Here is a 21024-nt window from a genome sequence, read left to right as displayed (position 1 = left end):
CCCAGAGGAAGGTGAGGGAAGGGAAGCGGTTGCTTGCGGTGTATTTTAAAATAAAAATCACACTCGTCTAATTGCTCTATCCCTCCTTTTCCCCCTAGGATTTTCCAATGTCTGAATGACAACAGTGTCACCAGATGTGGCCCAAAATGCATGTGGACGATCTGAACCTATTTGCCACCCATGCAACAATCTCTTCTAAGCTGCAAGTTTTTTATGCTGCGCACAAAGTAACCAGAAGCGAGGTATTTAAGCCGTTTCATTAGGGAGCAGTAAAATAACTGCAAACTCTTAATTATTTCCATAGGAGAAAATTAATAATTCTATTTGAAAAGGGGAAGGGAAGGGGAAGGGAGGAAATAGAGGAGATGGAAAGGGAAGGGAAGGGAGGAGGAAAGGAAAGGAAAGAGAGTAGAGAAAGAGAGGAAAGGAAAGGGAAGGGAAGGAAGGGGAAGGAGTAGAGAAGGAGGGGAGGGGAAAGGGGAGGGGAGGGGAAGGGGGAAGGAAAAGGGAAAGGGAAAGGAAAGGAAAGAAGGAAAGGAAAGGGAGGGTGAAAAGGAAGGGAAGGGAAGGAAAGAAGAAAAGAGGAAGGAGGGAAGGGAAGGGAAAGGAAGGGAATAGAGAAAGAGGGAAGGGAAGGGAAGGGAAGGGAAGGGAAGGGAAGGGAAGGGCAGAGCCAAGTCTGGAAGAGGAGTCAAAAGCAAGCAAACACCCTCACTTCATGAGGTGGCTTCAACCTGGAAACTGAAACTCTCCCTTGAAGACAAAATGATACATTCAGAAATCTATTATCCCCAAAGGTCCTATTTTGTTGATCTGTATTGGAGGTATCTAGGTGGGTGGGAGTAGACAGGTATTCTGGATCTAGGCCACCAAAGAAAACGAGGAGCCAGCTCTGGGATGCCTTTCCTTGCCCTTTGTTAGCTGGGACTTCTGTGCGCTCCTGTTTTGGCACTCGGTGCCGAAAAGGTTTGCCAGCAGTGTTTTATACCATTTCAGAAAAATGGTTGTCCAATCTCTTCTTAAAAGCCTCCAGTGGTGGAGCATCCACAACTTCTTGAGGCAAGTTGTTCTAGTGATTAATTGTTCTAACTGTCAGGAAATTTCTCCTTAGTTCTAAGTTGATTCTCTCCTTGATTTGTTTCTATCCATTGCTTCTTGTTCTATCTTCCTCCTTTGAGTGATGGCATGATGCATGCAATGTGATTATGGCTTGTACAATTCTCTGTTTCAGGGTTCTGTAATCCCTTCTCCATAACTTGTTTTATCAACCATTAAGTTACATTAAGTAATTAGCGTTACCCTAGAAGAGGGGTGGGCAAATATGGCCCCTTTACGACCTGTGGACTTCAACTTAGAATGATGATTAAAAACCCCATCTGCTAGGTTAGCTAAAATGTTTCAACATATGTCTGGCAAATGTTGGAAATGTAATCAAAAAACGGGCACATATTGCCACATGCGGTGGACTTGTGTTAAAGCAAAAGAATTTTGGGCAAAAATACACAAGTTGTTAGAAAAGAAGATAGGAAAACATTTTTTTTAATGTTTTAAACCTGAACTTTTTCTATCACAATATTGGAAAAATAAAGAAATACCACGAGACGAAGAGATAATTAGGGAGATGCTGGATTGTGCAGAAATGGACAGAATTTAAACAGAAAGAAGATACAGAATATTATCAAACATGGAACTTATTCTACCAGTGGTTGGAAAAAAAGGTGGGGGGGGGAGATTAAGAATGTAATCTGTACCAGTGGTGAAATCCAATTTTTTTTACTACCGGTTCTGTGGGTGTGGCTTGGTGGGTGTGATGTGCCTTGGTGGGTGTGGCTTGGTGGGCATGGCAGGAGAAGGATACTGCAAAATCTCCATTCCCACCCCATTCCACGGGAAGGATACTGCAAAATCCCCATTCCCACCCCACTCTGCGGCCAGCCAGAGGTGGTATTTGCCGGTTCTCCGAACTACTCAAAATTTGCACTACCGATTCTCCAAACTGCTCAAAATTTCTGCTACCAGTTCTCTAGAACCTGTCAGAAAAGAATGATGATAAATATCAGAATGATATTGGGGTTATAGAGCAAGGATGAGTTAGCTACATGAACATGTCAATCTCTGGTAGGCATTATCTGGACTTTTGAATCCTGCCGTTTCAACCAAGATAATTTTAACAGAAAGACAGGTACATACAGAATGAACAGTAATCATTTGTTGATACAGATAGTCCTCCACTTACGACCACAATGTCTGTTGCTAAGCGAGACAGTTGTTAAGTGAGTTTTGCCCCATTTATACGACCTTTCTTGCCACAGTTGTTAAGTGAATCACTGCAGTTGTTCAGTTACTAACACAGTTGCTAAGTGAATCTGGCTTCCCCGTTGATTTTGCTTGTCAAAGGGCCGCCAGAGGGGATCACATGACCCTGGGACACTGCAACCGTCATAAATAAGAGTCAGTTGCCAAGCGTCCGAATTTTGATGATGTGACCTTGGAGATCCTGCAATGGTTGTAAGTGTGAAAAACAATCATAAGTAACTTTTTCTTTTGAGGGCCGTTGTAACTTTGAACTGTTGTAAGTTGAGGACTACCTGTATTTGAGAAATTAAAGGCTGTACCCTAGGGCTGATCAGAAATTGTAGTCTACCAGTCCTAGGTGTTCTGGATTTTCTTTTAAAAAGCAAGTATCTATGTTAACTGTTGTTGTAAAAATTTCCCTCCTTCTCTGTAATCAAAAAAGGATATTAGCTGTTATATGCTTAAGTCAGTGTGTTGTATCTGTGAGCAAATAATTCTGTAAATCTGTAATATACATGCCTAGTTCTGTGTGGTCCCATCATTTTATACCAGTTTCTCCCCCAAACATTAAATAAACTGTGATTAAAAATGTCATAAACATTTTCCTAACATGTGGAATGTTGGATATGAATTTCAGCTATTTCCAAACGAATAAACAATTGTCTATTGGATGTTGGAGAATAAGCAGAAGTTTCTAAGCAGAATACATTCACGTCTAGTTTGCACAAACCCAAGACAGAACATCAAAAAGCATTGCAAATATTACCCTCATAATAACATCTGACTGTTATGTCTTCCAAAATAAATCACATTGAATTCCCTTAGTTTATTACCATTGAATTCAGCGGCACTGAATTGTAGGTATACGAAGAATTGCTACAAGATGAAAATTGGGTCAGAGGAGCCATTAGAAGGCCATGAAATCCACCCAAATGAATAAACATTTGATTTCATTTAGGCGCTATACGTATCCTTTACAAGCCATGATCACATTGTATTCATCATGCCATCACTCAAAGGAGGACGGTAGAACAAGAAGCAATGGATAGAGAACCAACCTAGAATGAAGGAGAAATTTCCTGATAGTTAGAACAATTAATCAGAGGAATGACTTGCCTCCAGAAGTTGTGGATGCTCCAACACTGGAGGTTTTTAAGAAGAGATTTGACAACCATTTGTCTGACATGTATAGTCTAACAAAATAATTAGGGTGATATGATAGCAATCATCCAGTATTATGAAGCTGTCACAGAGAAGATGGGGACACCTATTCTCCTGTTGTGGTCCGCCGGCGGCCTGCAGAGCTGGCAGCAGAGTCGGACAATGAGGAGATTGAGGAGGAACATGGGCCAGTCCTGGAGTCTTGGTAAGGCTCGGACGAGGGTTCTGCGTCAGAGGCAGAGAGGGGGCCAGGGCCATCTGAGAGTTATGTGCTGCCTCCGGAGCCTCCGGAGCCTCCAGAGTTGGACATCAGCGAGGCAGAGGAACAGGGGGAGCCTGTTCCCAATGCGCGCATGCACAGAGCTGCCAGAAGGCAAGAATAGTTAAGACAAAAGGGACGACTCGGGAATAGGACTTGGAGATGAGTGGCCCCTCCCATAAGACATAAAGGAGGAGCAAAGGCACGTGAGCCTTTGCAGGAAGCAACTTTGTTCGTTCTGGTCGGTTTAAATTCTGAAGCTCCATTTTGACTCTGTGCTCCGTGTGGTCTTGCAAAGCTAATTGCCACTTAGGTCTTTGGCAGCGTGTCAAGGGAGATAAAGGTGGGTGCTTATCAGCCTTATCCCGAAGGACTGTGGCAGACTTCTGTCGGACTCTTTACAAACTATTTGTGACTCATTACGGGCTGTGAATGAACATAATTCACAGCCATTGAAATAAAAAGAGGGTTTTTGGGACTAATTGTGTGCTTTTTACTGTCTCAGGAAGCGTAGGTTAGAACATCTCCAAAGGACCTGAGGACAGGAGAAAAAGTAACAGGAGGACCATCATTAAAGAAAAATCCACCCTACAACTAAGAAACAATGAAGATCTCTGGAAGTTTAGGAGCTCCATCATTGGAAGTTTTCAAAAAGACAATGGATGGTCATTTGTTTGGAATGGTATATATGGTGTCCTGCCTGAGCAGGGGGTTGGACTAGAAGACCTCCAAGGTCCCTTCCAATCCTATTATTCCATGTTCTATGTTCTAACATTATGAGCATTTACAGGGCTTTGTAAGGCTGCAGTGTTTCCCTCTCCCAAACTCTGTGACTTCTGCAGATATCTTTGCCACAACAAGTTTTTATTTTATTATTATTTATTAATCATATTTCTCTGCCGCCCACTCTCCGAGGACTCTGGGTGGCTTACAACAATCGACAGTATACTAAATAGCATATTGCCCCCTAACAATCTGGCTCCTCATTTTACCTACCTCGGAAGGATGGAAGGCTGAGTCAACCTTGAGCCGGTGAGATTTGATCCACTGATCTGCTGAACTAGCAGTCAGCTGAAGTACTCTAACCACTGCGCCACCTCGGCTCTGGTTGCTATGTATAAGACATCTTTACGTGACTCCACAGCTGACATAGAAGTCCAGATGCCCTTTTTGGGTGGAGAATCAAGACCCTGAGCAGGCAGATAAAAGAGAAGCATATTTCGTGCTTTCTGGGAGAGTGGCACATTTATAAGAGATTGGACAAATGGACAACCATTTGTCTGAAATTGTATAGGGTCTCCTGCTTGAGCAGGGGGTTGGACTAGAAGACCTCCAAGATCCCTTCCAACTTTGTTATTCTATTAAAGGATGTCATTGGTGTCAAGTTTCGAGGTCGTCTCAAATAAATTGCATTTCAAACAAAGTCTTTGAAGAAAAACTCCTATTTATTAAGCACGACATTCTAACCCGACTCCAAACGAAGCCAACACTGACTTCCAGCCCCAAAACCCTCCCTTTCCGTTCCCCACTCCCCTGCACTCATTGGCCATCTTCCAAGTCATTCTACCCCTAATCTACCGCTCCAGCTCAAAGGAATTTCCCCCCTCCCATCTCATCTCCTAGGGGATATTATCTCCAGGAAAAATAAGTAGGTGAAAAGTCAAACGTCCCTTTCCAGACGCCTTCGCTTCTCCTTCTTATGTCAGCACTAGAGTAAATGCAGGTTGAAGTGCTGACAATTGGCATCCTTTGTGTGATGATGTCATGACACATATGACATCACTTCCTCTGAGTGCCCATCCATAAGTGCCCACACTAGATCCATCATGGGTTTGACCCACCTTCTTCTTACTTTTACTCTCAGACTGAGGTCTAAACTTTTGCACGATCTTTTAGATAGGATGTCAACCCATCCTTTGATTCAGATTTGCTTCTGAATGCAGAGCAGAATAACAGAGTTGGACTAGAAGACCTTGGAGGTCTTCTAGTCCAACCTCCTGCTCTGGCAGGAAACCCTATAACATTTCAGACAAATGGTTGTCCAATCTTTTCTTTAAAACATCCAGTGTTGGAGCATCCACAACTTCTGGTGGCAGGTTGTTCCATTGATTAATTGTTCTGTCAGGAAATATCTCCTTACTTCCAGATTGCTTCTCTCCTTGGTTATTTCCCAACTATTGTCTCTTGTCTTGCCTTTTGGTGCTTTGGAAAATAGTTTGACCCCCCCTCGTCTTTGTAAGAGCCCGTGAAATATTGGAAGACTGCTATCATGTCACTCCTAGTCCTTCTTTTCATTAAACTAGACATACCCATTCCTGCAATGGTTCTTCATATGTTTTAGCCTCCAGTCCCCTAATCATAGGGGTGCAGGGGCTCAGTGGCTAAGACGCTGAGCTTGTCGACCGAAAGGTCGGCAGTTCACGGTTCGAATCCCTAGTGCCGCTGAACGGGGTGAGCTCCCGTTACTTGTCCCAGCTTCTGCCAACCTAGTAGTTCAATAGCACGTAAAAAAAGCAAGTAGAAAAATAGGAACCACCTTTGGTGGGAAGGTAACAGCGTTCCATGCGCCTTTGGCATTTAGTCATGCTGACCACATGACCACAGAGACATCTTCGGACAGCGCTGGCTCTTCGGCTTTGAAACGGAGATGAGCACCTCCCCCTAGAGCCGGAAACGACTAGCATATATGTGTGAGGGGAATCTTTACCTTTACTTTTTACCCTTATCATCTTTCTTGCTCTTCTCTGCCCTTTTTTCCACATCTTTTTTATATCGTGGGGACTAAAAAACCCTTGCAAAGGAAGAAGCAGCGTGTCAAAGAGATATTTCTAGTAGGCGTAGCTTGGGTTCAAGAGAGGAGGAAATTGAAAATAACAGCTCTTTTACCCAGCGATAATCTGAGGTCTTTGATCCATTGTCTCAAAATGTTCCAGAGAGTTCAATGTTTCCTTGCTCAGTAACGATAACAAGCGTTTTAGCTGGGAAAAGCTAAAGAAATTGGGGAGTCGTATTTATTTTTCCATGGGTACCTATCAAGATGGAGGAACTGCCATGATGGCAGTCATGAACAAACTTAGCTTTCCCTTTATAGAAAGTCCGGAGTTGGTGATTTGAGTCATTCTGCTTTTGAAATAATGCAGGCAGCTTCTGTCTGGGAAAACCCAAAGCTTGGGTAATGTCTAAAAGCCTCTTTTGTTATGCTTCCTGGAAGATGTGGCGGGGTCTAAAACACGGATAGCAACATGCTGCTGGTCGGCCTCAATACCCCTGATCCTTCCCGTGGTGCCCACGGGAACCCCTATCTGACTTTTTAAAAGATGCCTTAGTTTGTTTATTTTACTTTTAAAAAAATTAATCCTACCCGGATTCAAAGCAAAATGCAATCTTTATATTGTCATAATGTTTTTGGATGCTGCCAAGAGCCTACAGGGATGATGGCATCCAGGAGGCTAACTTGTCTTCTCTAGAAAATTTCCCAAAAGTGCTTTTTCAAGAGGCAACTGGTTTTTCTTTGAAGACATTTCGCTTCTCATCCAAGAAACATCTAGAAAATGCTTGTTTTTTGCAGGCCACACCCCCAGGCAACCATTTTGTAAGTGTGCCCACCTCTTGTTCTCAGAATTCCATGGGTTTTTTTCCCCCAACTCTTTGTCCATCCATCCCAAAAGAAAGCCTCTGGTCTCAGTCGTATATGTAGTTAAGACTAGGGGTGGGATTCTACCAGTTCAGACTGGTTCAGGCGAAACTTCCAGTGTTGGAGAATTCACAACTGGCAAGTTGTTCCAGTGGTTAATAGTTCTAACAGTCAGGAAATTTCTCCTTAGTTCTAGGTTGCTTCTCTCCTTGATTAGTTTCCATCCATTGCTTCTTGTCCTGCCTTCAGGTGCTTTGGAGAATAGCTTGACTCCCTCTTCTTTGTGGCAGCCCCTGAGATATTGGAACACTGCTACCATGTCACCCCTAGTCCTTCTTTTCATCATGCTAGACATACCCTGTTCCAGCAATCGTTCTTTATATGTTTTAGCCTCCAGTCCCCTAATCATCTTTGCTGCTCTTCTCTGCATTTTTTCTAGAGTATTTTCCTAGTAGCTATTTGCACCCAAAGAAGCCGGATCTTCTAAGGATCATACTCAACAATGTAAGAACTCCGACAGAGAATTTTCAAGATTTGGGTCTTGAATCCTGCAATGCTACAAATGTCCTGTGCATTTCTTCAACCATTCTTATTAGACCAGATAGGCTATAAATTGGGTTTGCTTTTTTCATCCAAGGATGTGAAGGACTGGTTGTTTCATTTAGCTTACTTACGAGGAGGCCAAAGGTGCTTTTGACTTCAATTCTTCAGTCACAACTGAAGAACCTTCTTGGGAGGAGAAGCAAAACTCCTTTCAAGGAGCCTGAGTGGCATAGGAGGCTAATGCCTCCTACTAAGGCAGCATTTAACATCCAGCTGCCTGCAATTACTGCGAGTTCAATTCTCACCAGGCTCAAGGTCGACTCAGCCTTCCATCCTTTCTAAGGTGGGTAAAATGAGGACCCGGTTTGTGGGGGCAATAAGCTGACTTTGTATAAAATATACAAAAGTATGAAGGCTATTGCTTAACGCATTGTAAGCCGCCCTGAGTCTCTGGAGAAGGGTGGCATATAAAAATAAATAAATAAAAAAAAGAAAGAAAGAAAAAAGAAAAAAAACACCAAAGTAAAGTCGAGTTGCCTTTTTGAAAAATTGCCTTATTGGGACAACTATGACCTGGATGACTGAGAATCTCGATAGAGAGTTTGGAGCTTAATGGGGCAGGACTTCAGTTGTGCGATTGTGGCCATCAGTTTGATGTTTTTGACTCTACACACAATATTCTAAGCCAGGGGTCTGCAACCTTAAACACTCAAAGAGCCACAAAGGTCCTAACCGGAAGCCTCCCATTCAATTCTGGAGCCGACCGGAAGTCCGGTTCCCCACATCATAGAGTCTCCTCCTGGAGTAGCGTCTTCTTTCCTCTACCTGTCCTAACCAAAAGCCCTATCAATTGTGGAGCCGACTGGCGACAGGGAACCACAGCAGAGGGATGAAAGAGCCACATGCGGCTCCAGAGCCGCAGGTTGCCGATCCCTTTCTAAGCCAAAAAGGCACTGGATCAAGATGAAAACTGACTTCGCAAACACTAGATCTTTCATGGACTGGGTTAAAATGTGTTGTGGGAATACAGCCAACATCTGTCAACGCCAGTTGTTGGGTGGAGATTGCAAGCAGCAGGAGGATCTGTTCTCATCTTCTGCCTTTCCAGGGAGATCTGATTGCCTTTGCTATTATTTTAAGCATATTCGTGAATTCTAGGATTGATAATACATGTTCGCCTGGTTCTTCCAGGCCGCCCCTCGAGGGAAATATTCTGTCTTGACATTTTGCGTTGCTATCTCTTTAGCCTTCAAATTCCCTCCTGTGTCGTGCCAAAAGGCCTAAATCCACAAGCCTGCTCATGCTCCTTATAAAAACAGATATAAAATATTTTAATCAGAGGTCTCGCCCCTCACCTCTTACTTAATTTGAGTATCTTTCTTTCTCTTAGCCTCTGTTTTAAAAGAGATTTGCAGAGACATGCTGAGAGGCTCCTAGACTTAAAATAAAAATAAAAAATGGCTTTCTCTTCCCTTAACCTCTCCTTTTTTTTTTTTTTACTAGGTTCTGATTATTTTTATATGCTCTCTTCTTTCCCAAAGCAGCTATGTTTTTTTTTTAATTTTATTTTATGCGAGAACACAGTGGAGCACAGTTTTACAGTATTCTTATTATCTCCCCCCCTCCCATTATTTTTGGAGGGAAGTTGGATTAACTCAGGATTTAGTTCAAGTTTAATCGCTCCAGCTGTTTAGTAAACAATCTCCCGATTTATCTGCAGACATTTTACTTTACATTATAAAATTTCAATCAAAATTCCTTGAGGCCATCTTTGGTCTCCTTTCTCTGTAATCTTTAAACCCTAAGTAAACTCAACTTTAACCTCAGCTGGATGGCTTACCCCTTTCAGCTGCATGAAGCTCTAAAGGTGATTGGCACCAAGATGTCAGACAGAAGACTTAAACTCAGAACCAGGGGTGAAATCCAGCAGGTTCTGACAGGTTCTGAAGAACCGGTAGCAGAAATTTTGAGTAGTTCTGAAGAACCGGTAGCCGAAAGTTTGAGTAGTTCGGAGAACCGGTAGCCGAAATTTTGAGCAGTTCGGAGAACCGGCAAACACCACCTCTGACTGGCCCCAGAGTGGGGTGGGAATGATTTTGCAATATTCTTTCCCCAGGAGTGAGGAGGGAATGGGGATTTTGCAGTATCCTTCCCTTGGAGTGGGGTGGGAATGGAATTTTACAGTATCCTTCCCCTGCCACGCCACCAAGCCACGCTCACCAAGCACACCACACCCACCAAGCCACGCCCACAGAACCGTAGTAAAAAAAATTGGATTTCACCACTGCTCAGAACTATATTTCAGTGAGAACTTCTGAAAGGTCACATCAAGAAACAAAGCTAATAAAGGAGAATATCTGTAACTCAGGGTTCAAAGGAGGGATCCTGGGTGCTCTCGGAGCTTGGTGGGTTTTTTTTGCAGACATTTCATTACCCAACTAGGTAACATCATCAGGGCTGGTCCTGATGATGTTACCTAGTTTGGGTAATGAAACGTTTGGAAGAAAACCACAAGCTTAGAGAGCACCAAGTACCCCTCAGGATCAAAGCTGCAAGAACAGGGTTTAATGTTGCCAGGTGTCCACTATTTGAGCGGACAGTCCGCTTTTTTCACATTATGTTCACTATTTTTTTTCACAAAATAGTGGACATTTTTTTTATTCAAAAGATTTATGATGAAATTAAAATGTAATTTAATATTTTATATATTATTATAATATATTTGATGTTTTGAATTTTAAGTAAAGTTTTGAAGTGATTATTTTAATACGTGTTAAAATGTTTGTAAGAAAATATATAATTTAATTGTAATTTTTTTTTTTTACTACTTAACCCCCCCCCCGCCCCTCGCTTGTCCGCTATTTTTTGGAAGCAGACCTGGCAACCCTAACAGAAGGCTGAATATTAATTTTATTCAATTTATTTAAAACATTAGTAGAGTCACCATTTTTAATTCTGGGTGGCTTACAACCTCAAAATACAGGCAGTCTCCAACTTACAGCCACAATTGAGCTCAAAATGTCTGTTTGCTAAGGGAAACATTGATTAAGTGAGTTTTGCCCCCATTTTACGACCTTTCTTGCCACAGTTGTTAAGTGAATCGCTGCAGTTCTTAAGTTAATAACACGGTTGTTAAGTGAATCTGGCTTCTTCACTGACTTTGCTTGTCAGAAGGTCAAAAAAGGGGATCAATGACCTTCGGTACAAAGCAACGGTCATAAATAGGAATCCGTTGCTAGGCGTCCAAATTTTGAACTCGTGACCGTGGGGTTGCTGCAGCAGTTATAAACGTGAAAAACGGTCACAAGTCACTCTTTTCAGTGCTGTAGCAACTTTGAACGGTCACTAAATGAACTGTGGTAAATTGAGGACTACCTGTAAAACAATATACAGATAGACCTCAACTTTCAACCATTTGTTCAGTGACTGTTTGAAGTTACTATCTTTTCTTTTATGTACATTGAGAACATATGCACCAAAGACAAATTCCTTATGTGTCCAATCACACTTGGCCAATAAAGAATTCTGTTCTGTTCTGTTCTGTTCTATTCTATTCTATTCTATTCTGTTCTGTTCTGTTCTGTTCTGTTCTGTTCTGTTCTGTTCTGTTCTGTTCTGTTCTGTTCTATTCTATCTTCCTCTTCTCTTCTCTTCTCTTCTCTTCTCTTCTCTTCTCTTCTCTTCTCTTCTCTTCTCTTCTCTTCTCATTCTCTCTTTTCTAGTTTAGTTTAGTTTATTTGATTTGTATACCGCCCTACTCCCGAAGGACTCAGGGCGGTGAACAGCCACAAGATAAAAACACCTAAATACAAAATTTAAAAACAGAATAAAACCGAATTAAGCAATTTGGCCGAAGACAGATTTAAAACACCCCAATAAATTAAAACCAATTAAAATTTGTGTTTTAAAAGGGGAAAAAGGGAAAAATTAGGCCAGGCCAGCCTGATGGAATAAAAAAGTTTTAACAGCGCAGCGGAAGGTGCGTAGATCCGAGATCCTCCGTATCTCCGGGGGGAGCTTTTCTCTTCTCTTCTCTTCTCTTCTCTTCTCTTCTCTTCTCTTCTCTTCTCTTCTCTTCTCTTCTCTTCTCTTCTCTTCTCTTCTCTTCTCTTCCTCTCTTCTCTTCTCTTCTCTTCTCTTCTCTTCTCTTCTCTTCTCTTCTCTTCTATTCTATTCTATTCTATTCTATTCTATTCTATTCTATTCTCTCTTCCCATTCTCTTCTCTTCTCTTCTCTTCTCTTCTCTTCTCTTCTCTTCTCTTCTCTTCCTCTATTCTATTCTATTCTATTCTATTCTATTCTATTCTATTCTATTCTATTCTATTCTATTCTATTCCAACAGCACTGAAAAATGACTTACAGCAGTTTTTCATATTTACCAATGTTGCAGCAACCTCGTGGTCACATGATCAAAATTTGGGTACTTGGCAACTGGCATGTATTTATGACAGAACAGAACAGAACAGAAAGGAAAAGGAACAGGAACAGAATTGGAACAAAACAGAATAGGAACAGAATAGAATAGGAACAAGAACAGGAAAAGAACAGAACAGGAAGAAGAAGAGGAAGAGGAACAGAATAGGGACAAAACAGAATAGAATAGGAACAGAATAGAACAGGAGCAGAACAGAACAGAATATGATAAAATAGAATTTTTTATTAGCCAAGTGTGATCAGACACATTGGGAACTTGTCTCCGGTAAGACCTCCAAAGTCCCTTCCAACTCCGTTATTCTGTTAAAGGAAGGGGACCTAATATTGAGATGAAACTCTTTTATCTCTTGTAGGTCCCTAAAGTCCAATTCTTTTCCATTCCCAAGAAGGAAGTAGAACATAAGCCCCAAAGCGTGGGATCTTTAAGCATCTCCAGATTCCCCCCACCCTCCTCCTTCCACCTCACCTTGTAAGTGCCAGAAACGGCTGGCCACATTTCTCCCATGGCGCCTTCCAATTCTGCTCCTTAAACCTCCCTGGGTTATCACAGCTGGAAGGGGCTCCTGTTGTTGGTGCCTGTTGGTTGTCAACAAGGCAGCTTATCTTCTGAAAACATTTACTTAACCCTTAGTCTTGTAGCCCCCATGGAACAGGGATGGGGAGGGTGGGAGAAAGGTGGAGTTGGTGAAGGACCAGATTGTTGGGCTGAAGAACGATCTCTGAGGAACGGTAAGATTTTAGGGGCGGAATAAAACCTAGTAAAACGGAGCAAAAAAACCCCCATTTCTAAACAGCAGTTATGAAATAACTCCATTGGGGAAAAAAAAAACAAAAGACTTTTTAAAGATGAACTTCCATAGATTTAGAATGTCTGTGGAGATTCTCGCTCGCTCGAGTCAGGATTGTCCCAAAAGTGCTTCTCGAAAAGGCAACCGAGCTTTCTGGCTTTTGTTTTCCCCTTGAAAATCTTCTGAAGAAACTTCTTTTTTTTTTTTTTGTAAAAAGTTTTCTTAAAACGCACACACACGAACAGTACATTTTTTTCCGAATAGAGCATTGACCGAGTCAACCTTTATACAGCTTATTTTCCCCAAATTTAATTTTTATATTTCCATTTCTGCCATACTATTCCTTTTCTACTTTTTTATTTTTCATCTCTATTTAATATTTAATATATAGTCAATATTGCCATCCGCCCTAACCCCTAATCTTAAACTTATTTTATTTCATTCTCTTATTTCTCCCTTTATCATATATATTTCTCAATGTCTGCTTTTTTCTATTGAAACCCTTTAATTTAAACACAATCCTTTCCATCCTTAATTTCTAATTTTTATCTTGATGTTTCACATTTATTTCTTAATAACAATTATTTTCTAAAGCGGACCAATTTATGGTTTGAAGAAACTTCTTGAATGAGAAGCAAAATGTTTTTAAGCAAAAGAACAACAACAACAAGAAAATCCAGTTGCCTTTTGGAAAAAGACCTTTGGGATATAGATTTAGAAGTTTTGTTCTTTTTCCTAGAAGCCTTGATTGCACGCAGAAATTTATTTCAGGTAGTCCTTGACTTACAACCGTTTGTTTAGTGACCGTTGAAAGTTACAACGGCCCTGAAAAAAGTGACATAACCATTTTTCATACTTACGATAGAACATCATTCAGACGTTAAAGGAAAATAGTTCAGGATTGAAATGTGGGATATTCGGTGCTCTCTGAGCTTGCTTGTTTTCCTGCAGACGTTTCATTACCCCACTAGGTAGCATCATCAGGTGCTAGTAAGGAATGCTGTATAAATATAAATGAATGTAAATCAATAAATTAATTAAATTGCTATCTATTTACATTCTGGTGTCTTGCCTGTCTATGTTGAGGGAGGACGGTCTTAGAATTTCTTGGGTTGGGCTGTTTACCAATGGTCCTTTAACAGTTTCTTTATTGGGGTATTGTTTACTTAATTGTTGGTCTGACGTTAACACCCTTCATTCAGCAGCTGACACCTTTTCTGATACACACAAAAATGACTACAGATAACTGCATCATTGTGAACTCTGCTTGGCATAGAATAGAATAGAATAGAATAGAATAGAATAGAATAGAATAGAATAGAATAGAATAGAATAGAATAGAATAGAATAGAATTTTTTATTGCCAAGTGTAATTGGACACACAAGGAATTTGTCTTGGTGCATAAGCTCTCAGTGTACATAAAAGAAAAGATACTAACATCAAGAATCATAAGGTACAACACTTAATGATAGTCATAGGTTACAAATAAGCAATCAGGAAACAATATCAATATAAATCTTAAGGATTAAGGCATAGCAAATGCCCTTCTCCAAGGGCAAATACAGATAGTCTTCCACTTACAACACTTCATTCAGTGACTGTTCAAAGTTACGACAGCACTGAAAAAAGTGACTTATGACCATTCTTCACACTTACGACCATTGCAGAATCCCCGTGGTCACGTGATTAAAATTCAGAAGCTTGGCAACTGGCACGTATTTATGACGGGGGTCATAAATCGGGGTCATGTCATCACTATTTGTAACCTTCCCAACTGGCTTCAAATAAGCAAAAGCAATGAGGGAAACCAGATTCATTTAATGATTGATCTTGCACGAATTAGGGCAAGACTATGCATAGCTCCGTTCTGCTGTAAAATCTAAGATTCCTGCTTTGACATCTTTCTCTCTCTCCTTTTTTTTCATCATTTAATACTTAATTTTTATTTTATTGATTTTTCTATTAAATACATTTCTTAGTGCTTAATAAACTTCGTGTTGTCTGGGTATATAATTTGCTTTTTGTTGTTGTTGTTGTTAGTCATGAAGTCGTGTCCAACCCTTCGCGACCCCATGGACAACGTTCCTCCAGGCCTTCCTGTCCTCTACCATCCCCTGAAGTCAGTGGTGAAATCCAAATTTTTTTACTACCTGCTCTGTGGGCGTGGCTTGGTGGGCGTGGCAGGGGAAAGATACTGCAAAATCTTCATTCCCTCCCACTCCAGGGGACGGATACTGCAAAATCTCCATTCCCACCCCACTCTGGGTCCATCCAGAGTATGGTATTTGCTGGTTCTCCGCACTACACAAAATTTCTGCTACCGGTTCTCCAGAACTGCTCAAAATTTCCGCTACCGGTTCTCCAGAACCTGTCAGAACCTGTTGGAATTAACCCCTGCCCGGAGTCCATTTAATCTCACTCCGACTGCTATAATTTGCTTCAACAATACAAATTTATTTATTTATTTATTTATTTGTTTATTTATTTATTTATTTATTGGTTCGATTTATATGCTGCCCTTCTCAGGAGACTCAGGGTGGCTTACAATGCGTTAAGCAGTAGCCTTCATACTTTTGTATATACCTGCTTAGTAGGGCTTTCGGCCACCCCTAAGCGGTCTTCTTTTTTATACAAAATCATCTTATTGCCCCCACAATCCGGGTCCTCATTTTACCTACCTCGAAAGGATGGAAGGCTGAGTCAACCTTGAGCCTGGTGAGATTTGAACTTAGTCAGTTGTGCCACCAAGAATTACATTCTTAATCTCCACCCCTTTTTTCCATCCATTGGTAAAACAAATTCAGTGTTTGATAATATTCTACATCCTCTTTTTGTTTAATTTTCAATGTCAATCTACCCATTTCTGTACCATCTAGTATCTTCTTGACTATTTCTTCATCTCGTGATAAATCTTCATTTTTTCCCAATATTGTGCAAAAATAATCCTCGCTGCTGTAAAGACATGTTATATTAAATACATACTTTTCTTATCAAGTTTTTCTGATATTATACCTAATAAAAACAATGCGGGTTTAAAATCTACATGTTTTCCTATCATCTTTTCTTAGCCACCTGTGTATCTTTGCCCAAAATTTGCACCATTTAATTTAATGGTTAAAACAGCCTGTTCCTTCTTAATTCAATAGACAATTGGCTCTTGATAAGTTTCTAGACATCCATGGGGGAATGTTACCTGAGAGAGAAAAAAACCTCCCAAATATTCTACAAAGATAGATGTCTGGGACAGACCCTAAAATTGTCTGGTTCTGCCCAGCCTCCTACCGAAAGGACATTGATCCCGTTTATTTCTCCACTTTATGTCGGATTTGCAGGACAGAAGTCACAGCTAATTTAGCAAGGCCTCTTGGAATGGATCTGAAATCTTGTAATCCTGGTTTAAGAGCTTGAGTGCTGCAGGAATCACCCATCAAAGGGAGTGAGAGGATCTGGTTGGGCCTCTTTCTGGGGTGCATGCAGCCATAGATTGGCTCTAATCCTCCCATTAACACGGAAGAAGAAAAAGGAAGACAGGAGAACTGAGGGAGACATGAAAGGAAGGAGTCATTAGTGGGAATTCACTCCCATTTCTCCATTGGGTTGGTTGTGTATTTGATGGTGCCAGTCAAATCCAGAGGAGGAGCTGGGAGCCAAGCTCTTATCTCGGGTGATAAGACTTACAAACTCCTTTTGGATATTACCCGTAAAATAACTTTTACAGTTCAGTTCTAATTCTCCAGCCTCTGGTTCATATCAGAATGTGAACTCAGTACTTGTAAAAAAAAACCCCAACAACCCAGAGGGTTAGCAAAACAGATTTAGTTTAAGCAGGACAAGGAGCACCAAGGGAACTATTAAACGATTTTGTTCTTCTTTTTAGGACAAAGTGCCCAATGGTTAAACCAGGGATATTGTAAGGGTTGTATTGTTCAGCTTTTCATCTGGGATCCTGACTGGCTGTCCTCTCTCTTCCAGCCTGGTGTTTTTCAAATGTGGAGGTGGGGACTACAATACCCATTCTCCTCTAGGATGGATGCCAAAACAAACAGCTTTCGGCATCATCCCTCAATTATCCACTCAGCCTGGAGATGGGCTTGGTCTCTCTCTTTCTCCCTCCCTCCCTCTCTCTTCTCTCTCTTTTCTCTCTCTCTCTCTTTCATCTGTCTATCTATCTATCTATCTATCATCCATCACTCTCTCTTCTCCCTCCTCTCTCTTCTCTCTCTCTCTCTCTATCATCCATCTTCTCTCTCTCTTCTCTCTTTCTATCCATCTACTATCTATCTATCTATCTATCTATCTATCTATCTATCTATCTATCTATCTATCTATCTATCTATCAATCTACCTACCTACCTACCTACCTACCTACCTACCTACCTACCTACCTACCTACCTACCTACCTACCTATCTATCATCCATCTTCTCTCTCTGTCTTCTCTCTTCTATCTCTCTATCTATCTATCTATCTATCTATCTATCTATCTATCTATCTATCTATCTATCATCTATCTATCTATCTATCTATCTTCCATCTCTCTTCTTCTTCTCTCTCTCTCTCTCTCTATCATATCTATCTATCTATCTATCTATCTATCTATCTATCTATCTATCTATCTATCTATCTATCTATCATCCAACTTTCTCTAACTGTCTGTCTGTCTGTCTGTCTGTCTGTCTGTCTGTCTGTCTGTCTGTCTGTCTATCTATCTATCTATCTATCTATCTATCTATCTATCTATCTATCTATCTATCTATCTATCTATCTATCATCTATCTATCTACCTCATTTTATTTATTTTATTTTAAGCCATCTAGAGTCATGGATGTGAGATGGTTGGCTATATAAATTAAAAAAAAATCAATAAATCCATTTTCATTGGAGATGTTCAGAATAGTTCAGCCACGTCTCTATCCTTTATTTCGGCTTTGTTAGTACAGTAGTTCTCAACTTACAGCCATTGGTTTAATGACCATTCAAAATTGCAATGGCCACTAGGACCTTTTTCACACTCGCAACCATTGCCGCAGCCCCATGGTCACATGATCAAAATCCAGCCGCTTGGGAACTGCCTCATATTTATGACGGTTTCAGGGTCCCAGGGTCAAGTCTGATCCCCTTTTGAGACCTTCTGACGAGCAAAGTCAGTGGGGGGAGCCAGATTCATTGAATAATTGCGTTGCTAACTTATAAAATGGGGCAAAGTTCAACAGTTCTCTCGCTTAGCAACAGAAATTTTGGGCTCCATTGTGGTCGTAAGTCAAGGACTACCTGTATTTGTTTCACCCAATACTTAACATTTCTCCATCTTCTTCTATAATTCCTTTAATATTTCTCATCACTCCAGAGGTGATGGATGCAGGTTGCTTTATCCCAGGATAGAGAAAAGATCTATTCCCAGTTGAAAACTACTCCTAATATAACAGAGTTGATCACATGAGGTCTTCTTCTGGGAACATTCCAGGGGTGAAATCCAAATTTTTTCCCTACCGGTTCTGTGGGCGTGGCTTGGTGGGCATGGCAGGGGAAGGATATTGCAAAATCTCCATTCCCACCCCACTCCAGGGGAAGGATACTACAAAATCTCCATTCCTCCCCTCCTGGGGGAAGGATATTGCAAAATCTCCATTCCCACCCCACTCCAGGGGAAGGATACTACAAAATCTCCATTCCTCCCCTCCTGGGGGAAGGATATTGCAAAATCTCCATTTCCACCCCACTCTGGGGTCAGCCAGAGGTGGTATTTGCCGGAATCTCCATTCCTCCCCTCCTGGGGGAAGGATATTGCAAAATCTCCATTTCCACCCCACTCTGGGGCCAGCCAGAGGTGGTATTTGCCGGAATCTCCATTCCTCCCCTCCTGGGGGAAGGATATTGCAAAATCTCCATTCCCACCTCACTCCAGGGGAAGGATATTGTAAAATCTCCATTTCCACCCCACTCTGGGGCCAGCCAGAGGTGGTATTTGCCGGAATCTCCATTCCTCCCCTCCTGGGGGAAGGATATTACAAAATCTCCATTCCCACCTCACTCCAGGGGAAGGATACTGCAAAATCTCCATTTCCACCCCACTCTGGGGCCAGCCAGAGGTGGTATTTGCCGGTTCTCCGAACTACTCAAAATTTCCTCTACCGGTTCTCCAGAACCTGTTAGAACCTGCTGGATTTCACCCCTGGAACATTCGCTGTTGGAAGCATAATGGGGAAGACTTGGGAGAAAGCCTTTCCACTTACAAAATTTCTAATTGCAAAATAAATGCAGGTGTATTGTTTAGGGCAGGGGTGTCAAACTCGAGGCCCATGGGCCAGATCCGGCCCGTGCGATGCTTAGATCTAGCCCACAGGGCCACCCTGGAAACAGCAAAGAATTGGCCCACGGAGCCACTGCCAGTGAAAACAGAGCTCGGGAGGGCCAGGCACAGCCATCCCAGGCTCTGTTTTTGGCCACGACAGCCTCTTGCAGCCCTCTGTCAGTGAAAACGAAGCTTGCGGGGCTGTGCGCAGCCTCCCCGAGCTCCGTTTTTGCTGGCAGAAAGCTGCTGGAGGCTGCCGCAGCTGAAAATGCAGCCCGGGAGCTCATTTTTGTTGGCAGAATACTCTGGCCTCCGAAAGCGCCCCGAACATGAGTGCTGGCCACGCCCATCCTCGTCACGCACCCCCCACCCCCGAGGTCAAACACAACCCTAGCTATTATGGCTAGGGCAGGACTAGAACTCACACTCTCAGTTTCTAGTGTGGTGCCTTAACTACTAGGCCAAACCGGCTCTATTTTGACCGTTTTCTGACCGTGCAGATCATCCTGGTGGAGAGACCAATACAAACCAGGGGTGAAATCCAGCAGGTTCTGACAGGTTCTGGAGAACCAGTAGCGGAAATTTTGAGCAGTTCGGAGAACCGGCAAATACTATCTCTGGCTGGCCCCAGAATGGGGTGGGAATTATTATTATTATTATTATTATTATTATTATTATTATTATTATTATTATTATTATTATTATTATTGGTTAATCTTTAGTGAGATTCACAGCCTTTGAGGCTGGTTAATAGCTCAGCAGCTCGAGTCCTAACCAAGGACCTAGGAACTGTTAAGGTATTGTCGGAGGATGTAAGCTGTTCCGAGTAAGGTGGTTTTTTGTAGAGTCAAAATGTTCAAGTCCGGCAAATTTAGAATTTCTAAATAGCGGGGTAGCCCTTTGGGCATTGCTCCAAGGGCTCCAATTACAATCGGGACAACACACGATTTCTTTTTCCACAGTTGCTCAACTTCAATTTGCAAGTCCCGGTACTTTGTGATTTTTTCTTGCTGCTTATCTTCAATCCGTGCATCACCAGGTATTGCAATGTCAATGAACCATACTTTTTTCTTTTCAACTATTGTTATGTCTGGTGTGTTGTGGATTATTTTTTTATAATATTTTTTTATAATATTTTTTTTATAAAAATTATTTTTATAATAATTTTAATAATTTTTTATAATAATAAATAATTAATAATAATAAAATAAATTATTACTATTACTATTACTATTACTACTACTACTACTACTATTATTATTATTATTATTATTATTATTATTATTATTATTATTATTATTATTATTATTATTATTATTATTATTATTATTATTTCAATTTATATGCCGCCTTTCTCCGGAGACTCAGGGCGGCTGAATGGTGATTTTGCAATATTCTTCTCCCAGGAGTGGGAATGGAGATTTTGCAGTATCCTTCCCCTGCCATGTCCACCAAGCCACGCCCACCAAGCCACACCAGGCCCAACCCTAACCCTAACCTTAACCCCTAACCCTAACCCCTAACCCTAACCCTAAACTAACCCTAACCCTAACCCTAACCTTAACCCTAACCCCTAAACTAACCCTAACCCTAACCTTAACCCACCAAGCCACGCCC

General features: G+C 41.4%; 1 long non-coding RNA gene across 1 annotated transcript in view; it reads left to right on the top strand.

The window, feature by feature from the left end:
* LOC117674823 (uncharacterized) overlaps window positions 1–21024 on the top strand; it is a 66765-nt gene that overhangs the window by 7108 nt on the left and 38633 nt on the right. Inside the window, exons 2-3 of the long non-coding RNA XR_004594001.3 lie at window positions 99–242; window positions 4221–4397. This is a non-coding gene — a long non-coding RNA (uncharacterized LOC117674823). The remainder of the gene's footprint in view (window positions 1–98; window positions 243–4220; window positions 4398–21024) is intronic.

Source organism: Pantherophis guttatus, chromosome 3, assembly GCF_059756535.1.
Source record: "Pantherophis guttatus breed Tessera chromosome 3, ASM5975653v1, whole genome shotgun sequence".
NCBI lineage: Eukaryota > Metazoa > Chordata > Lepidosauria > Squamata > Colubridae > Pantherophis > Pantherophis guttatus.
The sequence above is the reverse complement of the archived record's forward strand: the minus strand, read 5'-3'. Positions and strand labels throughout refer to the sequence as shown.